This window comes from Cryptomeria japonica, unplaced genomic scaffold (genome assembly GCF_030272615.1).
Source record: "Cryptomeria japonica unplaced genomic scaffold, Sugi_1.0 HiC_scaffold_74, whole genome shotgun sequence".
Lineage (NCBI taxonomy): Eukaryota > Viridiplantae > Streptophyta > Pinopsida > Cupressales > Cupressaceae > Cryptomeria > Cryptomeria japonica.
In genome coordinates, this window is record NW_026728896.1 from 105180 (window position 1) to 125000 (window position 19821).

The following is a 19821-nucleotide window of genomic DNA, read 5'->3' on the forward strand; positions in this document are numbered from 1 at the left end:
AGGGTGCAACACCGGGACTTCCCGGGAGGTCACCCATCCCAGTACTACTCCGGCCCAAGCGCGCTTAACTGCGGAGTTCTGATGGGATCCGGTGCACTAACGCTGGTATGATCGCACCCGTTATGAGCTTGTCGCAGTGTGTACTTAGCAAACCGCGACCCACGTGCGAATCCACCCCGGCCACCCACCCCCGTCGAGGTGCACACCCTCCCTCGCGAAGTGCGCCCCGTTCGCCAAGTGTGAGCCCTGCCCGGGTGCGCGCACCTTGCTAGGGCGTCGGGTGTGCACCCGGCCCGGCCTACGTGCGTGCACCTGTAGGGGGCGTCGTGTGCGTGCAGTGTCCCGTCTGCAACGCGGTGCCCACACACCACCTCGGGCGCAACGACCTGCGCTCACATGTGGGCCGAGTGCACCTTGGTGCATGTTCGGGGCGCCTCGGGTGCACGCTCGATCTTGCCCCGGTGCACCAAGGCGCTCGGTTTGCCCCGGGTGCGCACTTGGTGCAAGGTGGGCACCCAAAATAGGGATCAAGCACCAAAACACAAGTTTCGGGATGCAAAATGGGACCCAAGGACCACAAATGCGTTCCAAGACCCATGATGGGTCCACGAGAACAAAAATGTGTTCCGAGACTTAATAAACAAATATTGGGTTTTAGGAGAAGAAACATGCTCTGATGCCCAAAACGAGAATCGACCCCGAAAAGGCCACAGGCCAAAAGTGGGATGCGAGACAAAAAAAAATGGGACCCGAGGACCAAAATTGGGTTCCCAGGTCGAAGACAGGGCAACCGGACAAGAAACGACCTCTAAGGCTCGAAATGAGTCCCGACGACTAAAACTTGACAAGAAGCACCCATCAGGCACCCAACTCGACACCCATGGGATGCCGACCCACCCGGGCTTCCACCTAGCACACCTTGGCACCCACCCACCCTCGCACCCAACCTCGCACCCAACTTAGCACCTTTGAACCCACATTGGCACTCACCCTGACCCTGGCACCTTGGAACCCACATTGGCACTCACCTTGACCCTGGCACCCACCTTTGCACTCACCTTGGGACCCACCCTGGCTCCCACCTCGGCACCCACCCAGACACCCACCTTGGTTCCTTGGCACCCACCTTGGATCCTTGGCACCCACCCCGACACCCACCTTGGCACGCAACTTGGCTACTTGCCACCCACCTTGGCTCCTTGACGCCCACCCCGACAACCACCCCGTGACCTACCCTGGCTAGGGTTGGTGCACACCCACCCTGGTGCCCACCTTGGCACCCACCCTATGACCCACCTTGGCACGCACCTTAGTACCCACCCCGTTACCCACCCTAGGACCCACCCCGTGACCCACCTTGGCCAGGGTGGGTGCCTTGGTGCGCACAACTTGCCTGGGCTGCACACCAGGGCGGGCTCAAGATGGCACCCGCGTTCCGTTTTTTTCACTATCTTTCAAAACGGAAATTTTAAAATCTCATTTTTTTCTTTTTTTTGCCTTTTCTGGAAATTAGTGAAGGCAGCGCATCAAAGGTGCGCAATGCTGGTGCGAACCCGGGAGCGCTCCGATGTGTGCTCCAAGGTGCGGCGTGCACGAAGTCCGAGCCCGGTTTGCCCCGGGTGCGCACCTCGCGTGCACCTTCGCCGGGGTGAGCACCTTGGCTGGGTTGCGCGCCCTGGTGCGTACCAAGGAGCGCTCTGAAGTGTGCTCCAAGGTGCGGCGTGCACGAAGTCGGAGCCCGGTTTGCCCCGGGTGTGCACCTCGGGTGCGCACCTCGCGTGCACCTTCGCTGCGGTGGGCACCTTGGCTGGGTTGCGCGCCTTGGTGGGCACCATGCAGTGCACGAAGTCGGAGCCCGGTTTGCCCCGGGCGCGCACCTCCGCCAGGGTGGGCACCTTGGTGCGCACAACTTGCCTGGGCTGCGCATCAGGAAGGGCTCAAGATGGCACCCGCGTTCCGTTTTTTTCACTATCTTTCAGAACGGAAATTTTAAAATATCGTTTTTTTTTGCCTTTTCTGGAAATTAGTGAAGGCAGCGCATCAAAGGTGCGCAACGCTGGTGCGAACCTGGGAGCGCTCCGATGTGTGCTCCAAGGTGCGGCGTGCACGAAGTCGGAGCCCGGTTTGCCTCGGGTGCGCCCTGGTGGGCACCATGGTGCGCACCAAGGAGCGCTCCGAAGTGTGCTCCAAGGTGCGGCCTGCACGAAGTCGGAGCCCGGTTTGCCCCGGGTGTGCACCTCGGGTGGGCACCTTGGTGCGCATGCCTTGCCTGGGCTGCGCACCAGGGCGGGCTCAAGATGGCACCCGCGTTCCTTTTTTTTCACTATCTTTCAAAACGGAAATTTTAAAATCTCATTTTTTTTTGCCTTTTTCTGGAAATTAGTGAAGGCAGCGCATCAAAGGTGCGCACCTCGCTGCCCACCACGGTGCGCAACGCCGGTGGGCACCCGGGAGTGCTTCGAAGTGTGCTCCAAGGTGCTGCGTGCACGTTGTCGGAGCCCGGTTTGCCCCGGGTGCGCACCTCGCGTGCACCTTCGTCGGGGTGGGCACCTTGGCTTGGTTTGCCCCGGCTGCGCTCCGAAGCGGGGTTATTGGAGCGCCGCCTCTTTTTTTGTCGGAGCGTTTGGTGGGGTTTCTCGCATTGGCTCTTCCGAGGCCCGGTTGCCACCCTGGCGCGCACGAAGTCGGAAGTAGGGTTAATTGCCCGGGTGCGCACCTTTGCCAGGGTGGCACCTTACCTGGGCTGCGCACCAGGGCGGGCTCAAGATGGCACGCGCGTTCCGTTTTTTTCACTATCTTTCAAAACGGAAATTTTAAAATCTCCTTTTTTTTTTGCCTTTTCTGGAAATTAGTGAAGGCAGCGCATCAAAGGTGCGCACCTCGCTGCCCACCTTGGTGTGCTCTGAGGTGCGCACCCGGGAGCGCTACGAAGTGTGCTCCAAGGTGCGGCGTGCACGTTGTCGGAGCCCGGTTTGCCCCGGGTGCGCACCTCGCCTGCACCTTGGCCGGGGTGGGCACCTTGGCTGGGTTTGCCCAGGGTGCGCTCCGAAGCGGGGTTACTGGAGCGCCCCCTCTTTTTTTGTCAGAGAGTTTGGTGGGGTTTCTCGCATTGGCTCTTCCCAGGCCCGGTTGTTGGGTGCGCTCCCACCCTGGCGCGCGCGAAGTTGGAAGTTGGGTTAATTGCCCGGGCGCGCACCTTCGCCAGGGTGGGCACCTTGGTGCGCAAACCTTGGCTGGGCTGCGCACCAGGGCGGGCTCAAGATGGCACCAGCATTCCCTTTTTCTCACTATCTTTCAAAACGGAAATTTTAAAATCTCGTTTTTTTTTTGCCTTTTATGGAAATTAGTGAAGGCATCGCATCAAAGGTGCGCACCTCGCTGCCCACCTTGGTGTGCTCCGAGGTGCCCACCACGGTGCGCAACGCCGGTGCGAACCCGGGAGCGCCCCGATGTGTGCTCCAAGGTGCGGCGTGCACGAAGTCGGACCCCGGTTTGCCCCGGGTGCGCACCTCGCGTGCACCTTGGTGCGCACACCTTGGCTGGGTTGCGCGGCCTGGTGGGCACCATGGTGCGCACCAAGGAGCGCTCCGAAGTGTGCTCCAAGGTGCGGCGTGCACGAAGTCGGAGCCCGGTTTGCCCCGGGTGCGCACCTTCGCCGCGGTGGGCACCATGGCGTGCACGAAGTCGGAGCCCGGTTTGCCCCGGGTGCGCACCTCGCGTGCACCTTCGCCGGGGTGGGCACCTCGGCTGGGTTGCGCGCCCTGGTGCGCACCAAGGAGCGCTCTGAAGTGTGCTCCAAGGTGCGGCGTGCACGAAGTCAGAGCCCGGTTTGCCCCGGGTGTGCACCTCGGGTGCGCACCTCGCGTGCACCTTCGCTGCGGTGGGCACCTTGGCTGGGTTGCGCGCCTTGGTGGGCACCATGCAGTGCACGAAGTCGGAGCCCGGATTGCCCCGGGCGCGCACCTCCGCCAGGGTGGGCACCTTGGTGCGCACAACTTGCCTGGGCTGCGCACCAGGAAGGGCTCAAGATGGCACCCGCGTTCCGTTTTTTTCACTATCTTTCAGAACGGAAATTTTAAAATCTCGTTTTTTTTTGCCTTTTCTTGAAATTAGTGAAGGCAGCGCATCAAAGGTGCGCAACGCTGGTGCGAACCTGGGAGCGCTCCGATGTGTGCTCCAAGGTGCGGCGTGCACGAAGTCGGACCCCGGTTTGCCCCGGGTGCGCACCTCGCGTGCACCTTGGTGCGCACACCTTGGCTGGGTTGCGCGCCCTGGTGGGCACCATGGTGCGCACCAAGGAGCGCTCCGAAGTGTGCTCCAAGGTGCGGCGTGCACGAAGTCGGAGCCCGGTTTGCCCCGGGTGCGCACCTCGCGTGCACCTTCGCCGCGGTGGGCACCATGGCGTGCACGAAGTCGGAGCCCGGTTTGCCCCGGGTGCGCACCTCGCGTGCACCTTCGCCGGGGTGGGCACCTTGGTGTGCAGACCTTGGCTGGGTTGCGCGCCCTGGTGGGCACCATGGTGCGCACCAAGGAGCGCTCCGAAGTGTGCTCCAAGGTGCGGCCTGCACGAAGTCGGAGCCCGGTTTGCCCCGGGTGTGCACCTCGGGTGGGCACCTTGGTGCGCATGCCTTGCCTGGGCTGCGCACCAGGGCGGGCTCAAGATGGCACCCGCGTTCCTTTTTTTTCACTATCTTTCAAAACGGAAATTTTAAAATCTCATTTTTTTTTGCCTTTTTCTGGAAATTAGTGAAGGCAGCGCATCAAAGGTGCGCACCTCGCTGCCCACCACGGTGCGCAACGCCGGTGGGCACCCGGGAGTGCTTCGAAGTGTGCTCCAAGGTGCTGCGTGCACGTTGTCGGAGCCCGGTTTGCCCCGGGTGCGCACCTCGCGTGCACCTTCGTCGGGGTGGGCACCTTGGCTGGGTTTGCCCCGGCTGCGCTCCGAAGCGGGGTTATTGGAGCGCCGCCTCTTTTTTTGTCGGAGCGTTTGGTGGGGTTTCTCGCATTGGCTCTTCCGAGGCCCGGTTGCCACCCTGGCGCGCACGAAGTCGGAAGTAGGGTTAATTGCCCGGGTGCGCACCTTTGCCAGGGTGGGCACCTTACCTGGGCTGCGCACCAGGGCGGGCTCAAGATGGCACGCGCGTTCCGTTTTTTTCACTATCTTTCAAAACGGAAATTTTAAAATCTCCTTTTTTTTTTGCCTTTTCTGGAAATTAGTGAAGGCAGCGCATCAAAGGTGCGCACCTCGCTGCCCACCTTGGTGTGCTCTGAGGTGCGCACCCGGGAGCGCTACGAAGTGTGCTCCAAGGTGTGGCGTGCACGTTGTCGGAGCCCGGTTTGCCCCGGGTGCGCACCTCGCCTGCACCTTGGCCGGGGTGGGCACCTTGGCTGGGTTTGCCCAGGGTGCGCTCCGAAGCGGGGTTACTGGAGCGCCCCCTCTTTTTTTGTCAGAGCGTTTGGTGGGGTTTCTCGCATTGGCTCTTCCCAGGCCCGGTTGTTGGGTGCGCTCCCACCCTGGCGCGCGCGAAGTTGGAAGTTGGATTAATTGCCCGGGCGCGCACCTTCGCCAGGGTGGGCACCTTGGTGCGCACACCTTGGCTGGGCTGCGCACCAGGGCGGGCTCAAGATGGCACCAGCATTCCCTTTTTCTCACTATCTTTCAAAACGGAAATTTTAAAATCTCGTTTTTTTTTTGCCTTTTATGGAAATTAGTGAAGGCATCGCATCAAAGGTGCGCACCTCGCTGCCCACCTTGGTGTGCTCCGAGGTGCCCACCACGGTGCGCAACGCCGGTGCGAACCCGGGAGCGCCCCGATGTGTGCTCCAAGGTGCGGCGTGCACGAAGTCGGACCCCGGTTTGCCCCGGGTGCGCACCTCGCGTGCACCTTGGTGCGCACACCTTGGCTGGGTTGCGCGGCCTGGTGGGCACCATGGTGCGCACCAAGGAGCGCTCCGAAGTGTGCTCCAAGGTGCGGCGTGCACGAAGTCGGAGCCCGGTTTGCCCCGGGTACGCACCTCGCGTGCACCTTCGCCGGGGTGGGCACCTCGGCTGGGTTGCGCGCCCTGGTGCGCACCAAGGAGCGCTCCGAAGTGTGCTCCAAGGTGCGGCGTGCACGAAGTCGGAGCCCGGTTTGCCCCGGGTGCGCACCTTCGCCGCGGTGCGCACCATGGCGTGCACGAAGTCGGAGCCCGGTTTGCCCCGGGTGCGCACCTCGCGTGCACCTTCGGCGGGGTTGCGCGCCCTGGTGGGCACCATGGTGCGCACCAAGGAGCGCTCCGAAGTGTGCTCCAAGGTGCGGCGTGCACGAAGTCGGAGCCCGGTTTGCCCCGGGTGCGCACCTCGCGTGCACCTTCGGCGGGGTTGCGCGCCCTGGTGGGCACCATGGTGCGCACCAAGGAGCGCTCCGAAGTGTGCTCCAAGGTGCGGCGTGCACGAAGTCGGAGCCCGGTTTGCCCCGGGTGCGCACCTCGCGTGCACCTTCGCCGCGGTGGGCACCATGGCGTGCACGAAGTCGGAGCCCGGTTTGCCCCGGGTGCGCACCTCGCGTGCACCTTCGCCGGGGTGGGCACCTCGGCTGGGTTGCGCGCCCTGGTGCGCACCAAGGAGCGCTCCGAAGTGTGCTCCAAGGTGCGGCGTGCACGAAGTCGGAGCCCGGTTTGCCCCGGGTGCGCACCTCGCGTGCACCTTCGCCAGGGTGGGCACCTCGGTGCGCACACCTTCTCAATGTTTTCTTGCCTTTTCTGGAAATTGGTGAAGGCAGCGCATCAAAGGTGCGCACCTCGGTGTGCTCCGAGGTGCGAACCCGAGAGCGCTCCGAGGTGCCCACGAAGTCGAAAGTCGGGTTAATTGCATTGTTTTCCCCGGGTGCGCTCCGAGGTGCGCAACATCGGCGCGCACCAAGGAGGGCTCCGAAGTGTGCTCCAAGGTGCGCACGATGGCGTGCACCTCTGGTGCGCACGATTCGGAGCTCGGTTTGACCGGGGTGCGCACACCTTGGCTGGGTTGCGCACCTTTTGTGCGCTCCAAGGTGCGCACGAAGTCGGAGCTCGGTTTGCCCCGGGTGCGCACCTTCGCCAGGGTGCGCACCTTGATGCGCACGCCTTGGCTGGGCTGCGCACCTTGGTGGGCGCCATGGTGCGCACCTTTCGTGCGCTCCAAGGTGCGCACGAAGTCGGAGCTCGGTTTGCCCCGGGTGCGCACCTTGGTGGGCGCCATGGTGCACTCCGAGGTGCCCAAGATTGGTGCGCACCAAGGAGCGCTCCGAAGTGCGCTCCAAGGTGCGCGCGAAGTCGAAAGTTGGGTTAATTGTCCGGTTTGCCTCGGGTGCGCACCTTGCGTGCACCTTCGCCAGGGTGGGCGCCTTGGTGCGCACACCTTGGCTGGGCTGCGCACACCTTGGCACCCGCGTTTCCTTCATTTTAAATTTTTTTTTTTTACAATCTCTCAAGTGGGAAATTCTATAATCTCAACTTTTTTTGCCTTTTCAGGAAACTTTTGAATGGAGCGCATCATTGGTGCGCTCCGAAGTGTGCTCCAAAGCTCTCTCCAGCTGCGTGCACCTGCCCCGGCCGCGCACCCGGCCCCGCCCAGCTTCGCTCACCTGTCCCGGGCGTCTGGTGCGGAACCTTAGAGTAAGAAACATCACCGTGCACCTTGGCCAACGTGCGCGACTCGACCGAGCGCGCACTGGCCGAGGTGCACACCGATTTCACCTGGGTGCGCGCGCAGCACCTCGGGCGCACCGGGGTGCGCGCACAACGCCCGGGTTGCACCGTGGCCTGTGTGCTCGGGGTGCCTCGGGTGCGCGCTCGGTGTCGCCCCCGCGCGCGCGGTAGTGCGGGCAGCGCACCCCGGCCCGGCCCGGCCCCGACGAGAACGCAAACGGGCAAAAGGTTTATTCAAATAGCATTGCGACGCCCGGCGAAAAACTAAAAAAGGGTGCAACACCGGGACTTCCCGGGAGGTCACCCATCCCAGTACTACTCCGGCCCAAGCGCGCTTAACTGCGGAGTTCTGATGGGATCCGGTGCACTAATGCTGGTATGATCGCACCCGTTATGAGCTTGTCGCAGTGTGTACTTAGCAAACCGCGACCCACGTGCGAATCCACCCCGGCCACCCACCCCCGTCGAGGTGCACACCCTCCCTCGCGAAGTGCGCCCCGTTCGCCAAGTGTGAGCCCTGCCCGGGTGCGCGCACCTTGCTAGGGCGTCGGGTGTGCACCCGGCCCGGCCTACGTGCGTGCACCTGGAGGGGGCGTCGTGTGCGTGCAGTGTCCCGTCTGCAACGCGGTGCCCACACACCACCTCGGGCGCAACGACCTGCGCTCACATGTGGGCCGAGTGCACCTTGGTGCATGTTCGGGGCGCCTCGGGTGCACGCTCGATCTTGCCCCGGTGCACCAAGGCGCTCGGTTTGCCCCGGGTGCGCACTTGGTGCAAGGTGGGCACCCAAAATAGGGATCAAGCACCAAAACACAAGTTTCGGGATGCAAAATGGGACCCAAGGACCACAAATGCGTTCCAAGACCCATGATGGGTCCACGAGAACAAAAATGTGTTCCGAGACTTAATAAACAAATATTGGGTTTTAGGAGAAGAAACATGCTCTGATGCCCAAAACGAGAATCGACCCCGAAAAGGCCACAGGCCAAAAGTGGGATGCGAGACAAAAAAAAATGGGACCCGAGGACCAAAATTGGGTTCCCAGGTCGAAGACAGGGCAACCGGACAAGAAACGACCTCTAAGGCTCGAAATGAGTCCCGACGACTAAAACTTGACAAGAAGCACCCATCAGGCACCCAACTCGACACCCATGGGATGCCGACCCACCCGGGCTTCCACCTAGCACACCTTGGCACCCACCCACCCTCGCACCCAACCTCGCACCCAACTTAGCACCTTTGAACCCACATTGGCACTCACCCTGACCCTGGCACCTTGGAACCCACATTGGCACTCACCTTGACCCTGGCACCCACCTTTGCACTCACCTTGGGACCCACCCTGGCTCCCACCTCGGCACCCACCCAGACACCCACCTTGGTTCCTTGGCACCCACCTTGGATCCTTGGCACCCACCCCGACACCCACCTTGGCACGCAACTTGGCTACTTGCCACCCACCTTGGCTCCTTGACGCCCACCCCGACAACCACCCCGTGACCTACCCTGGCTAGGGTTGGTGCACACCCACCCTGGTGCCCACCTTGGCACCCACCCTATGACCCACCTTGGCACGCACCTTAGTACCCACCCCGTTACCCACCCTAGGACCCACCCCGTGACCCACCTTGGCCAGGGTGGGTGCACCCACCCTGGTGCCCACCTTGGCACCCACCCATCCTAGCACCCAGCCTGTGACCGGGCTTGGAACCCAACCTTGCACCCGCACCCGTCTTGGCCAGTGTGGGTGCGCACCCATCCTGGCACCCACGTTGTGACACACCCTTTAACCCACGCACCCTAGCACCCACGTTGGCACCCACCTTGGAACCCAACCTAGCAACTTGGCACCCACCCCGTGACCCACCTTGGCATCCACCATAGCAGTCGCCGACTTGGCACCCACCTCGGCACCCACCTTGACACTTGTGGACCCACCTTGCCACTCACCCTAGCATCGACCCATCCTAGCACCCACCCTGGCACCTTTGCACCCTAGCACTCACCCATCCTAGCACCTAACCTGTGACCCACCTTGACACTCACCCTCGCACCCACCTTGGAACCCAACCTAGCACCCACCCACCCTGACACCAACCCTAGCACCTACCCACCCTTGCACCCACCCTGTGACCCATCTTGGCACCCACCCATCCTACCACTCAACCTATCACCCACCTTCTCACCCACCTTGGCATCCACCTTAGCACCCACCCACACTGGCACCTTGGCACCCACCTCGGGCAAGGTGGGTGCACACCCACCCTGGCACCCAATTTAGAACCCACCGAGCATGTTACCCACCTTGGCACCCACATTGCAGCCCACCCTAGTACCCACCCTATGACCCACATTGGCATCCACACCCTAGCACCCAGGCACCTCGACACCCGCCTTGACACCCACCCTAGCACTGAACCTGTGACCCACCTTGGAACTCACCCTAGAACCCACCCACCCTGTGAACCACCTTGGCATCCACCTTAGCACCCACCCACCTTGGCACCCACTCTAGCACTCACCCATCCTAACACCCAACTTGTTACCCACCTTGGCACCCGCCCTCGCGTCCACCTTGAAACCCACCCTAGCACCCACCCACGCAGGAGCCCACCTTGGCACCCAACCTAACACCCACGCATCCTGGCACCCAACTTGTGACCCACCTTGGAACCCACCCTAGTACCCACCTTTGAACCCACTATATCACCAACCCACCTTGGCACCCACCCTATGACCCTCTTTGGAATCCACCCTAGCACGCACCCACCCTGGCACCCACCATGGAGCGCACCCTAGCACCCACCCACCTCGGCACGCACCTCAACACCCACCTTGGTGTGCGCACTGCGCCAACCTCTCAAAGACCCTATGTGGTGCGCTCCAAAGTGTACACCTTTGGTGCGCTCCAAGGTGCGCACCTTTGGTGCACACCGAGGTGCACACCAAAGTGTGCACCGAGGTGAGCACCAAAGTGCACTCCAGGGTGCACACCAAGGCGTGCACCTTTGGTGCGGTCAATGCAAACGAATTCGGAAGTTGGGGTCGATGTCCTAATCGCTGCTGCAGACTACACGTATGAGAATCGGACAAATAGCTTTATATAGGGGAGGTGTTGCGTTTGATGGGTCGACTCCCCTGGTTGTGTGCACTGCACCAACTTCAAAGACCCTGTCTTGTTTAAGAAGTCAAAAGTTGGGGTGGATGTCCTAATCATTGCTGCAGTCTACGCATGTATGAGAATCAGACAAATAGCTTATATAGGGGAGGTGTTGCATTCGGTGGGTTGACTCCCCTGGTTGTGCGCACTGCGCCAACCTCAAAGACCCCGCATAGCAGAAGAAGTCGGAAGTCGGATTTTGGTGAGCACCAAGGCGTGCACCTTTGGTGCGGTCAACGCAGACGAATTCAGAAGTTGGGGTGGATGTCCTAATCGTTGTTGCAGGCTACACATGTATGAGAATCAGACAAATAGCTTATATAGGGGAGGTGTTGGGTTTGATGGGTCAACTCCCTTGGTTGTGCGCATTACGCCAACCTCAAAGACCTTGTTTTCGTTAAGAAGTCAAAAGTTGGGGTCAATGTCCTAATGGCTCCTGCAGGCTACACATGTATGAGAATCGGACAAATAGCTTATATAGGGGAGGTGTTGGGTTTGATGGGTCGACTCCCCTGGTTGTGCGCATTACGTCAACCTCAAAGACCTTGTTTTCGTTAAGAAGTCAAAAGTTGGGGTCGATGTCCTAATTGCTCCTGTAGACTACACATGTATGAGAATCAGACAAATAGCTTATATAGGGGAGGTGTTGGGTTTGATGGGTTGACTCCCCTAGTTGTTCGCATTACACCAACCTCAAAGACCTTGTTTTCGTTTAGAAGCCGAAAGTTGGGGTCGATGTCCTAATTGCTCCTGCAGGCTACGCATGTATGAGAATCAGACAAATAGCTTATATAGGGGAGGTGTTGGGTTTGATGGGTCGACTCCCCTGGTTGTGCGCATTGCGCCAACCTCAAAGACCCTGCATTGCGGATGAAGTCGAAAGTCAGAGTTTGGTGTGCTACAAGGTGTGGTCGAAGGTGCTCACCTAGGTGTGCACCTTTGGAGCACAGGAAAAGTGCCCTCCAAAAGTGCGCACCTTTGGAGTGCACAAAAGTGCCCTCCAAAAGTGCGCACCTTTGGAGCGCAGAAAAGTGCCCTCCAAAAAGTGCCCTCCAAAAGTGCGCACCTTTGGAGCGCAGAAAAGTGCCCTCCAAAAAGTGCCCTCCAAAAGTGCGCACCTTTGGAGCGCAGAAAAGTGCCCTCCAAAAAGTGCCCTCCAAAAGTGCGCACCTTTGGAGCGCAGAAAAGTGCCCTCCAAAAAGTGCCCTCCAAAAGTGCGCACCTTTGGAGCGCAGAAAAGTGCCCTCCAAAAAGTGCCCTCCAAAAGTGCGCACCTTTGGAGCGCAGAAAAGTGCCCTCCAAAAAGTGCCCTCCAAAAGTGCGCACCTTTGGAGCGCAGAAAAGTGCCCTCCAAAAAGTGCCCTCCAAAAGTGCGCACCTTTGGAGCGCAGAAAAGTGCCCTCCAAAAAGTGCCCTCCAAAAGTGCGCACCTTTGGAGCGCAGAAAAGTGCCCTCCAAAAAGTGCCCTCCAAAAGTGCGCACCTTTGGAGCGCAGAAAAGTGCCCTCCAAAAAGTGCCCTCCAAAAGTGCGCACCTTTGGAGCGCAGAAAAGTGCCCTCCAAAAGTGCGCACTTTTGGTGCGCACCAAGGCGCTGGTTCGGTCGTTGCAGGCGAGTTCGGAAGTTGGGGTCGATGTCCTGAGCGGAGGTGCAAACTACACAGGTGTCGGAATCGGACAAATAGCTTATATAGGGGAGGTGTATGCTTCGATGGGTCGACTCCCCAGGTTGAGCGCACCGCGCCAACCTCAAAGACCCTACGGTATGGATGAAGTCGGAAGTTGGGTCCGATGACCGATTCGATTAGTAGGTATGCTCATGAGGTCGGAATTTGGGTCCGATGACCTGCCATGTGCAGGAAGGCGAATGTTGACACTGTGCGTTGCAAGGTGCACACCAAGGCGCTGGTGCGGTCTTTTTAGTCGAGTTCGGAAGTTGGGGTCGATGTCCTGATCGGAGGTGCAAGCTACACAGGTGTGGGAATCGGACAAATAGCTTATATAGGGGAGGTGTATGCTTCGTTGGGTCGACTCCCCGGGTTGAGCGCACCGCGCCAACCTCAAAGACCCTACGGTATGGATGAAGTCGGAAGTTGGGTCCGATGACCGATTCGATATGTAGGCATACTCGCGAGGTCGGAATTTGGGTCCGATGACCTGCCACGTGCAGGAAGGCGAATGTTGGCACTGTGCGTTGCAAGGTGCGCACCAAGGCGCTGGTTCGGTCGTTGGAGGCGAGTTCGGAAGTTGGGGTCGATGTCTTGATCGGAGGTGCAAACTACACAGGTGTGGGAATCGGACAAATAGCTTATATAGGGGAGGTGTATGCTTCGTTGGGTCGACTCCCCGGGTTGAGCGCACCGCGCCAACCTCAAAGACCCTACGGTATGGATGAAGTCGGAAGTTGGGTCCGATGACCGATTCGATATGTAGGCATACTCGCGAGGTCGGAATTTGGGTCCGATGACCTGCCATGTGCAGGAAGGCGAATGTTGGGACTGTGCGTCGCAAGGTGCGCACCAAGGCGCTGGTGCCGTCGTTGCAGTCGAGTTCGGAAGTTGGGGTCGATGTCCTGGTCAGAGGTGCAAACTACACAGGTGTGGGAATCGGACAAATAGCTTATATAGGGGAGGTGTATGCTTCGATGGGTCGACTCCCTGGGTTGAGCGCACCGCGCCAACCTCAAAGACCCTACAGTATGGATGAAGTCGGAAGTTGGGTCCGATGACCGATTCGATACGTAGGCATATTGGCGAGGTCTGAATTTGTGTCCGATGACCTGCCATGCGCAGGAAGGCGGAATTTGGGTCCGATGACCGAGTTGATGGCGTGCCATGCGCAGAAAGGCGGAATTTGGGTCCGATGACCGAGTTGATGTTGATGGCCCGCCATGCACAGGAAGGCGGAATTTGGGTCCGATGACCGATTTGAAGGCGTGCCATACGCAAAAAGGCGGAGTTTGGGTCCGATGACCGAGTTGATATTGATGGCCCGCCATGCGCAGGAAGGCGGAATTTGGGTCCGATGACCTGACATACGCATGGAGTCCGACTCGGGGGCCGATGTTCGATTCGATGACTTGCATTGTGGGTAAAGTCGGAAGTTGTGGTCTTTGACCCGATTCGATGACCAGACTTCGGCTGCTTGAGAATCGGACAAATAACTTATATAGGGGAGGTAGTGTTCTCGAGCATCCTCCCCCCGTGCCCGTTTATGTCGATTGATGCTGGTGCTCGACTGGTTGGAGCGCTCGGATGCAAAAATCTTGCACCAGGATTTATCGATTGTGATGGACACGGCAAGTCTCCTGATTGCTATGCAGGAGCTCATCGTGAATCTCTATGCGGCCTTGGTATGGACTCGACCTGCGGAATGGTTCGGCAATGGTAGTCGCTCCAACACGTCCTTGCAATGGCCACAGAGGTGATTCGACTAGAGCTCCAGTCTAGCTTTAGGGTTGCTTGGCGGACTGGTATAGCCGCGATCGAGTTCCGGCCATGAACGTTTTAGATAGCTCTTGGGCTTTCTGGGACGGAAGTCGGAAGTTTGGGCTGTTGTCCGATTTGATGACCATTCTTCGGATGTGTGAGAATCGGACAAATAACTTATATAGGGGACTGTGTTGTCTCACGCAGCCCCCTCCGTGCCCCTCTATCTCGACCGATGTTGGTGCTTGAAAGGGTTGGGATCGCTCGGATTTATAAACGTGCACCACCATTTGTCGAGTGTGAGGGACGCGGCAGGTCTCCTAAATGCTATGCGGGCGCTCTCTGAGAATCTCTATCCGGCCTCGACACAGACTAGTCTTGCTGAATGGTTTGGCACTGGTAGTCGATCCAACACGTCGTTGTTGTGGCCGCCTAGGCGATTCGATTCGAGCCCCCGTCTAGCTTTTGGGTTGCTTGGCGGATTTTGCCCTATCCGCAAGTGAGCTCGGTCCCTAAACGTTCGAGAAACCCGATTGCTATGCGCCGACTCTCTTTCTTGCGAGCCTCCATCTAGCTTTTGGGTCTCTACGGAACGGAAGTCGGAATCTGGGACCGTTGTTTGATTCGACGAGGCAGACTACGGTTGTGCGAGAATCGGACAAATAACTTATATAGGGGAGGTGTTGACTGGAGCATTCTCCCCCGTGCCCCTCTAACTCGACCAATGCTGGCGCTCGAACGGTGGTAGCGCTCGGATTTTCATTGAGCGCCAGCATTGGTCGATTTAGAGGGGCATGCGAGATTCCCGAATGCTATGCGAGGGCTCTAACGGAAATGTCTATTGGTTTCGGTATGGATGCAATTGCGAGTGGTTCGGCAAAGGTAGTCGTTCCGATGCGTCCATGTCGTGGCCAAATCGATAATTCGATTTGAGCCCTCGTATAGCATTTGGGTCTCTCGATGTGATTCCGCATTCCAGTCCCTTTGGGCACTGCTTGAGCCGCATCCCAGGGGGTTCCCTTCCCAATAATCTGCCTCGCAACCCGATTGCTATGCGGTGAGGCTCCTCGGCCGCCTCGGAACTATCTGTGTATCAGACGCATCGCGGGATAAGGGGTTGGCAACGGTAGTCGCCCCAAGCGCGTCCGATGCTTGGACCATTCCGAGGCGGCCCTGAAGCCTCTTCCGTCTAGCCGTTGGGTCCTTCTCGCCGCATCCCTCGCCTCGCACCCCGATTGCTATGCGGTGAGGCTCCTCGGCCGCCTCGGAACTATCTGTGTATCGGACGCGTCGCGGGATAAGGGGTTGTCACTGGTAGTCGCCCCAAGCGCGTCCGATGCTTGGACCATTCCGAGGCGGCCCTGAAGCCTCTTCCGTCTAGCCGTTGGGTCCTTCTCGCCGCATCCCTCGCCTCGCACCCCGATTGCTATGCGGTGAGGCTCCTCGGCCGCCTCGGAACTATCTGTGTATCGGACGCGTCGCGGGATAAGGGGTTGTCATTGGTAGTCGCCCCAAGCGCGTCCGATGCTTGGACCATTCCGAGGCGGCCCTGAAGCCTCTTCCGTCTAGCCGTTGGGTCCTTCTCGCCGCATCCCTCGCCTCGCACCCCGATTGCTATGCGGTGAGGCTCCTCGGCCGCCTCGGAACTATCTGTGTATCGGACGCGTCGCGGGATAAGGGGTTGTCACTGGTAGTCGCCCCAAGCGCGTCCGATGCTTGGACCATTCCGAGGCGGCCCTGAAGCCTCTTCCGTCTAGCCGTTGGGTCCTTCTCGCCGCATCCCTCGCCTCGCACCCCGATTGCTATGCGGTGAGGCTCCTCGGCCGCCTCGGAACTATCTGTGTATCGGACGCGTCGCGGGATAAGGGGTTGTCACTGGTAGTCGCCCCAAGCGCGTTCGATGCTTGGACCATTCCGAGGCGGCCCTGAAGCCTCTTCCGTCTAGCCGTTGGGTCCTTCTCGCCGCATCCCTCGCCTCGCACCCCGATTGCTATGCGGTGAGGCTCCTCGGCCGCCTTGGAACTATCTGTGTATCGGACGCGTCGCGGGATAAGGGGTTGTCACTGGTAGTCGCCCCAAGCGCGTCCGATGCTTGGACCATTCCGAGGCGGACCCGAAGCCTCTTCCGTCTAGCCGTTGGGTCCTTCTCGCCGCATCCTTCGCCTCGCACCCCGATTGCTATGCGGTGAGGCTCCTCGGCCGCCTCGGAACTATCTGTGTATCGGACGCGTCGCGGGATAAGGGGTTGTCACTGGTAGTCGCCCCAAGCGCGTCCGATGCTTGGACCATTCCGAGGCGGACCCGAAGCCTCTTCCGTCTAGCCGTTGGGTCCTTCTCGCCGCATCCCTCGCCTCGCACCCCGATTGCTATGCGGTGAGGCTCCTCGGCCGCCTTGGAACTATCTGTGTATCGGACGCGTCGCGGGATAAGGGGTTGTCACTGGTAGTCGCCCCAAGCGCGTCCGATGCTTGGACCATTCCGAGGCGGACCCGAAGCCTCTTCCGTCTAGCCGTTGGGTCCTTCTCGCCGCATCCCTCGCCTCGCACCCCGATTGCTATGCGGTGAGGCTCCTCGGCCGCCTTGGAACTATCTGTGTATCGGACGCGTCGCGGGATAAGGGGTTGTCACTGGTAGTCGCCCCAAGCGCGTCCGATGCTTGGACCATTCCGAGGCGGACCCGAAGCCTCTTCCGTCTAGCCGTTGGGTCCTTCTCGCCGCATCCCTCGCCTCGCACCCCGATTGCTATGCGGTGAGGCTCCTCGGCCGCCTTGGAACTATCTGTGTATCGGACGCGTCGCGGGATAAGGGGTTGTCACTGGTAGTCGCCCCAAGCACGTCCGATGCTTGGACCATTCCGAGGCGGCCCCGAAGCCTCTTCCGTCTAGCCGTTGGGTCCTTCTCGCCGCATCCCTCGCCTCGCACCCCGATTGCTATGCGGTGAGGCTCCTCGGCCGCCTTGGAACTATCTGTGTATCGGACGCGTCGCGGGATAAGGGGTTGTCACTGGTAGTCGCCCCAAGCGCGTCCGATGCTTGGACCATTCCGAGGCGGCCCCGAAGCCTCTTCCGTGTAGCCGTTGGGTCCTTCTCGCCGCATCCCTCGCCTCGCACCCCGATTGCTATGCGGTGAGGCTCCTCGGCCGCCTTGGAACTATCTGTGTATCGGACGCGTCGCGGGATAAGGGGTTGTCACTGGTAGTCGCCCCAAGCGCGTCCGATGCTTGGACCATTCCGAGGCGGACCTGAAGCCTCTTCCCTCTAGCCGTTGGGGCTTTCTCGCCGCATCCCTCGCCTCGCACCCTGATTGCTATGCTGTGAGGCTCCTCGGCCGCCTTGGAACTATCTGTGTATCGGACGCATCGCGGGATAAGGGGTTGGCAGTGGTAGTCGCCCCAAGCACATCCGATGCTTGGACCATTCCGAGGCAGCCCTGCAGCCTCTTCCGTCTAGCCGTTGGGGCCATCTCGCCGCATCCCCCACCTCGCACCACGATTGCTATGCGGTGAGGCTCCTTGGCCGCCTCGGAACTATCTGTGTATCGGACGCATCGCGGGATAAGGGGTTGTCACTGGTAGTCGCCCCAAGCGCGTCCGATGCTTGGACTATTCCGAGGCGGCCCTGCAGCCTCTTCCGTCTAGCCGTTGGGGCCATCTCGCTGCATCCCCCACCTCCTCGGCCGCCTCGGAACTATCTGTGTATCGGACGCATCGCGGGATAAGGGGTTGGCAGTGGTAGTCGCCCCAAGCGCGTCCGATGCTTGGACTATTCCGAGGCAGCCCTGCAGCCTCTTCCGTCTAGCCTTTGGGGCCATCTCGCCGCATCCCTCGCCTCGCACCCCGATTGCTATGCGGTGAGGCTCCTCGGCCGCCTGGGAACTATCTTCGTATCGGACGCATCGCGGGATAAGGGGTTGTCACTGGTAGTCGCCCCAAGCGCGTCCGATGCTTGGACTATTCCGAGGCGGCCCTGTGGCCTCTTCCGTCTAGCCGTTGGGGCCATCTCGCCGCATCCCCCACCTCGCACCCCGATTGCTATGCGGTGAGGCTCTTCGGCCGCCTTGGAACTATCTTCGTATCGGACGCATCGCGGGATAAGGGGTTGTCACTGGTAGTGGCCCCAAGCGCGTCCGATGCTTGGACTATTCCGAGGCGGCCCTGCAGCCTCTTCCGTCTAGCCGTTGGGGCCATCTCGCCGCATCCCCCACCTCGCACCCCGATTGCTATGCGGTGAGGCTCCTCGGCCGCCTTGGAACTATCTTCGTATCGGACGCATCGCGGGATAAGGGGTTGTCACTGGTAGTCGCCCCAAGCGCGTCCGATGCTTGGACTATTCCGACGCGGCCCTGTGGCCTCTTCCGTCTAGCCGTTGGGGCCATCTCGCCGCATCCCCCACCTCGCACCCCGATTGCTATGCGGTGAGGCTCCTCGGCCGCCTTGGAACCATCTTCGTATCGGACGCATCGCGGGATAGGGGGCTGTCACTGGTAGTCGCCCCAAGCGTGTCCGATGCTTGGACCATTCCTAGGCGGCCCTGAAGCCTCTTCCGTCTAGCCGTTGGGGCCTTCCCGCCCCATCCCTCGCCTCGCACCCCCGATTGCTATGCGGTGAGGCTCCTCGGCCGCCTTGGAACCATCTGTGTATCGGACGCATCGCGGGATAAGGGGTTGGCACTGGCAGTCGCCCCAAGCGCGTCCGATGCTTGGACCATTCCGAGGTGGCCCTGAAGCCTCTTCCGTCTAGCCGTTGGGGCCTTCCCGCCCCATCCCTCGCCTCGCACCCCGATTGATATGCGGTGAGGCTCCTCGGCCGCCTTGGAACTATCTGTGTATCGGACGCATCGCGGGATAAGGGGTTGGCACTGGTAGTCGTCCCAATCGCATCCGATGCTTGGACCATTCCGAGGCGGCCCTGCAGCCTCTTCCGTTTAGCCGTCGGGGCCTTCCCGCCGCATCCCTCGCCTCGCATCCCGATTCCTATGCGGTGAGTCTTCTCGGCCGCCGCGGAACTATACCTGTTATTGCTACTGCATCCTTCGGCTGGTAACCTCCTCTGCCGCCTTGGAACGTTCTCTTTGTCGGACGCGTCGCGGGATAAGGGGTTGGCACTGGTAGTCGCCCCAAGCGCGCCCGATGCATAGACCGCTCCGAGTCGACCTTGCTTTCAGCCTCTCACATGCATAGACCTCTCTGAGTCGACCCTGCAGCCTCTCACGTTTAGCCTTTGGAATCTCGCCTCACAACATGATTGCTATCCTTGATGCATCCCTTGCCTCGAGCCCTGATTGCTTTCTTGGCTGCATCCCTCCTCTCCTCACAGCCCGGTTGTCATCACTGCTTCATCCGTCGCTTCATGCATTCTGGCTGCTGGGCCCTTCCCACCGCACACCTCGATTGCTATCTCTTCTGCATCACACACCCCGATTGCTATCTCTGCTACATCCCTCGGCTCTCACTTCTGCATCCTTCGCCTCACACCTCGATTGCTATCAATGCTGCATCCGTAACCTCACACCCCGATTGCTATGCGGGGAGGCTCCTTGGCCGCCTTGGAAATTTCTGTGTGTCGGACGCAC

At 60.2% G+C, this 19821-nt stretch overlaps 2 non-coding genes across 2 annotated transcripts; both read right to left on the bottom strand.

The window, feature by feature from the left end:
- LOC131864006 (5S ribosomal RNA) lies at window positions 1–119 on the bottom strand. The gene has a single exon (XR_009362898.1). It is a non-coding gene; the product is annotated as a 5S ribosomal RNA (ribosomal RNA).
- A 7817-nt stretch (window positions 120–7936) lies between these two features.
- Window positions 7937–8055, bottom strand: LOC131864011 (5S ribosomal RNA). Its single transcript, XR_009362903.1, has one exon. It is a non-coding gene; the product is annotated as a 5S ribosomal RNA (ribosomal RNA).
- Between the last annotated feature and the right edge of the window lie 11766 nt (window positions 8056–19821).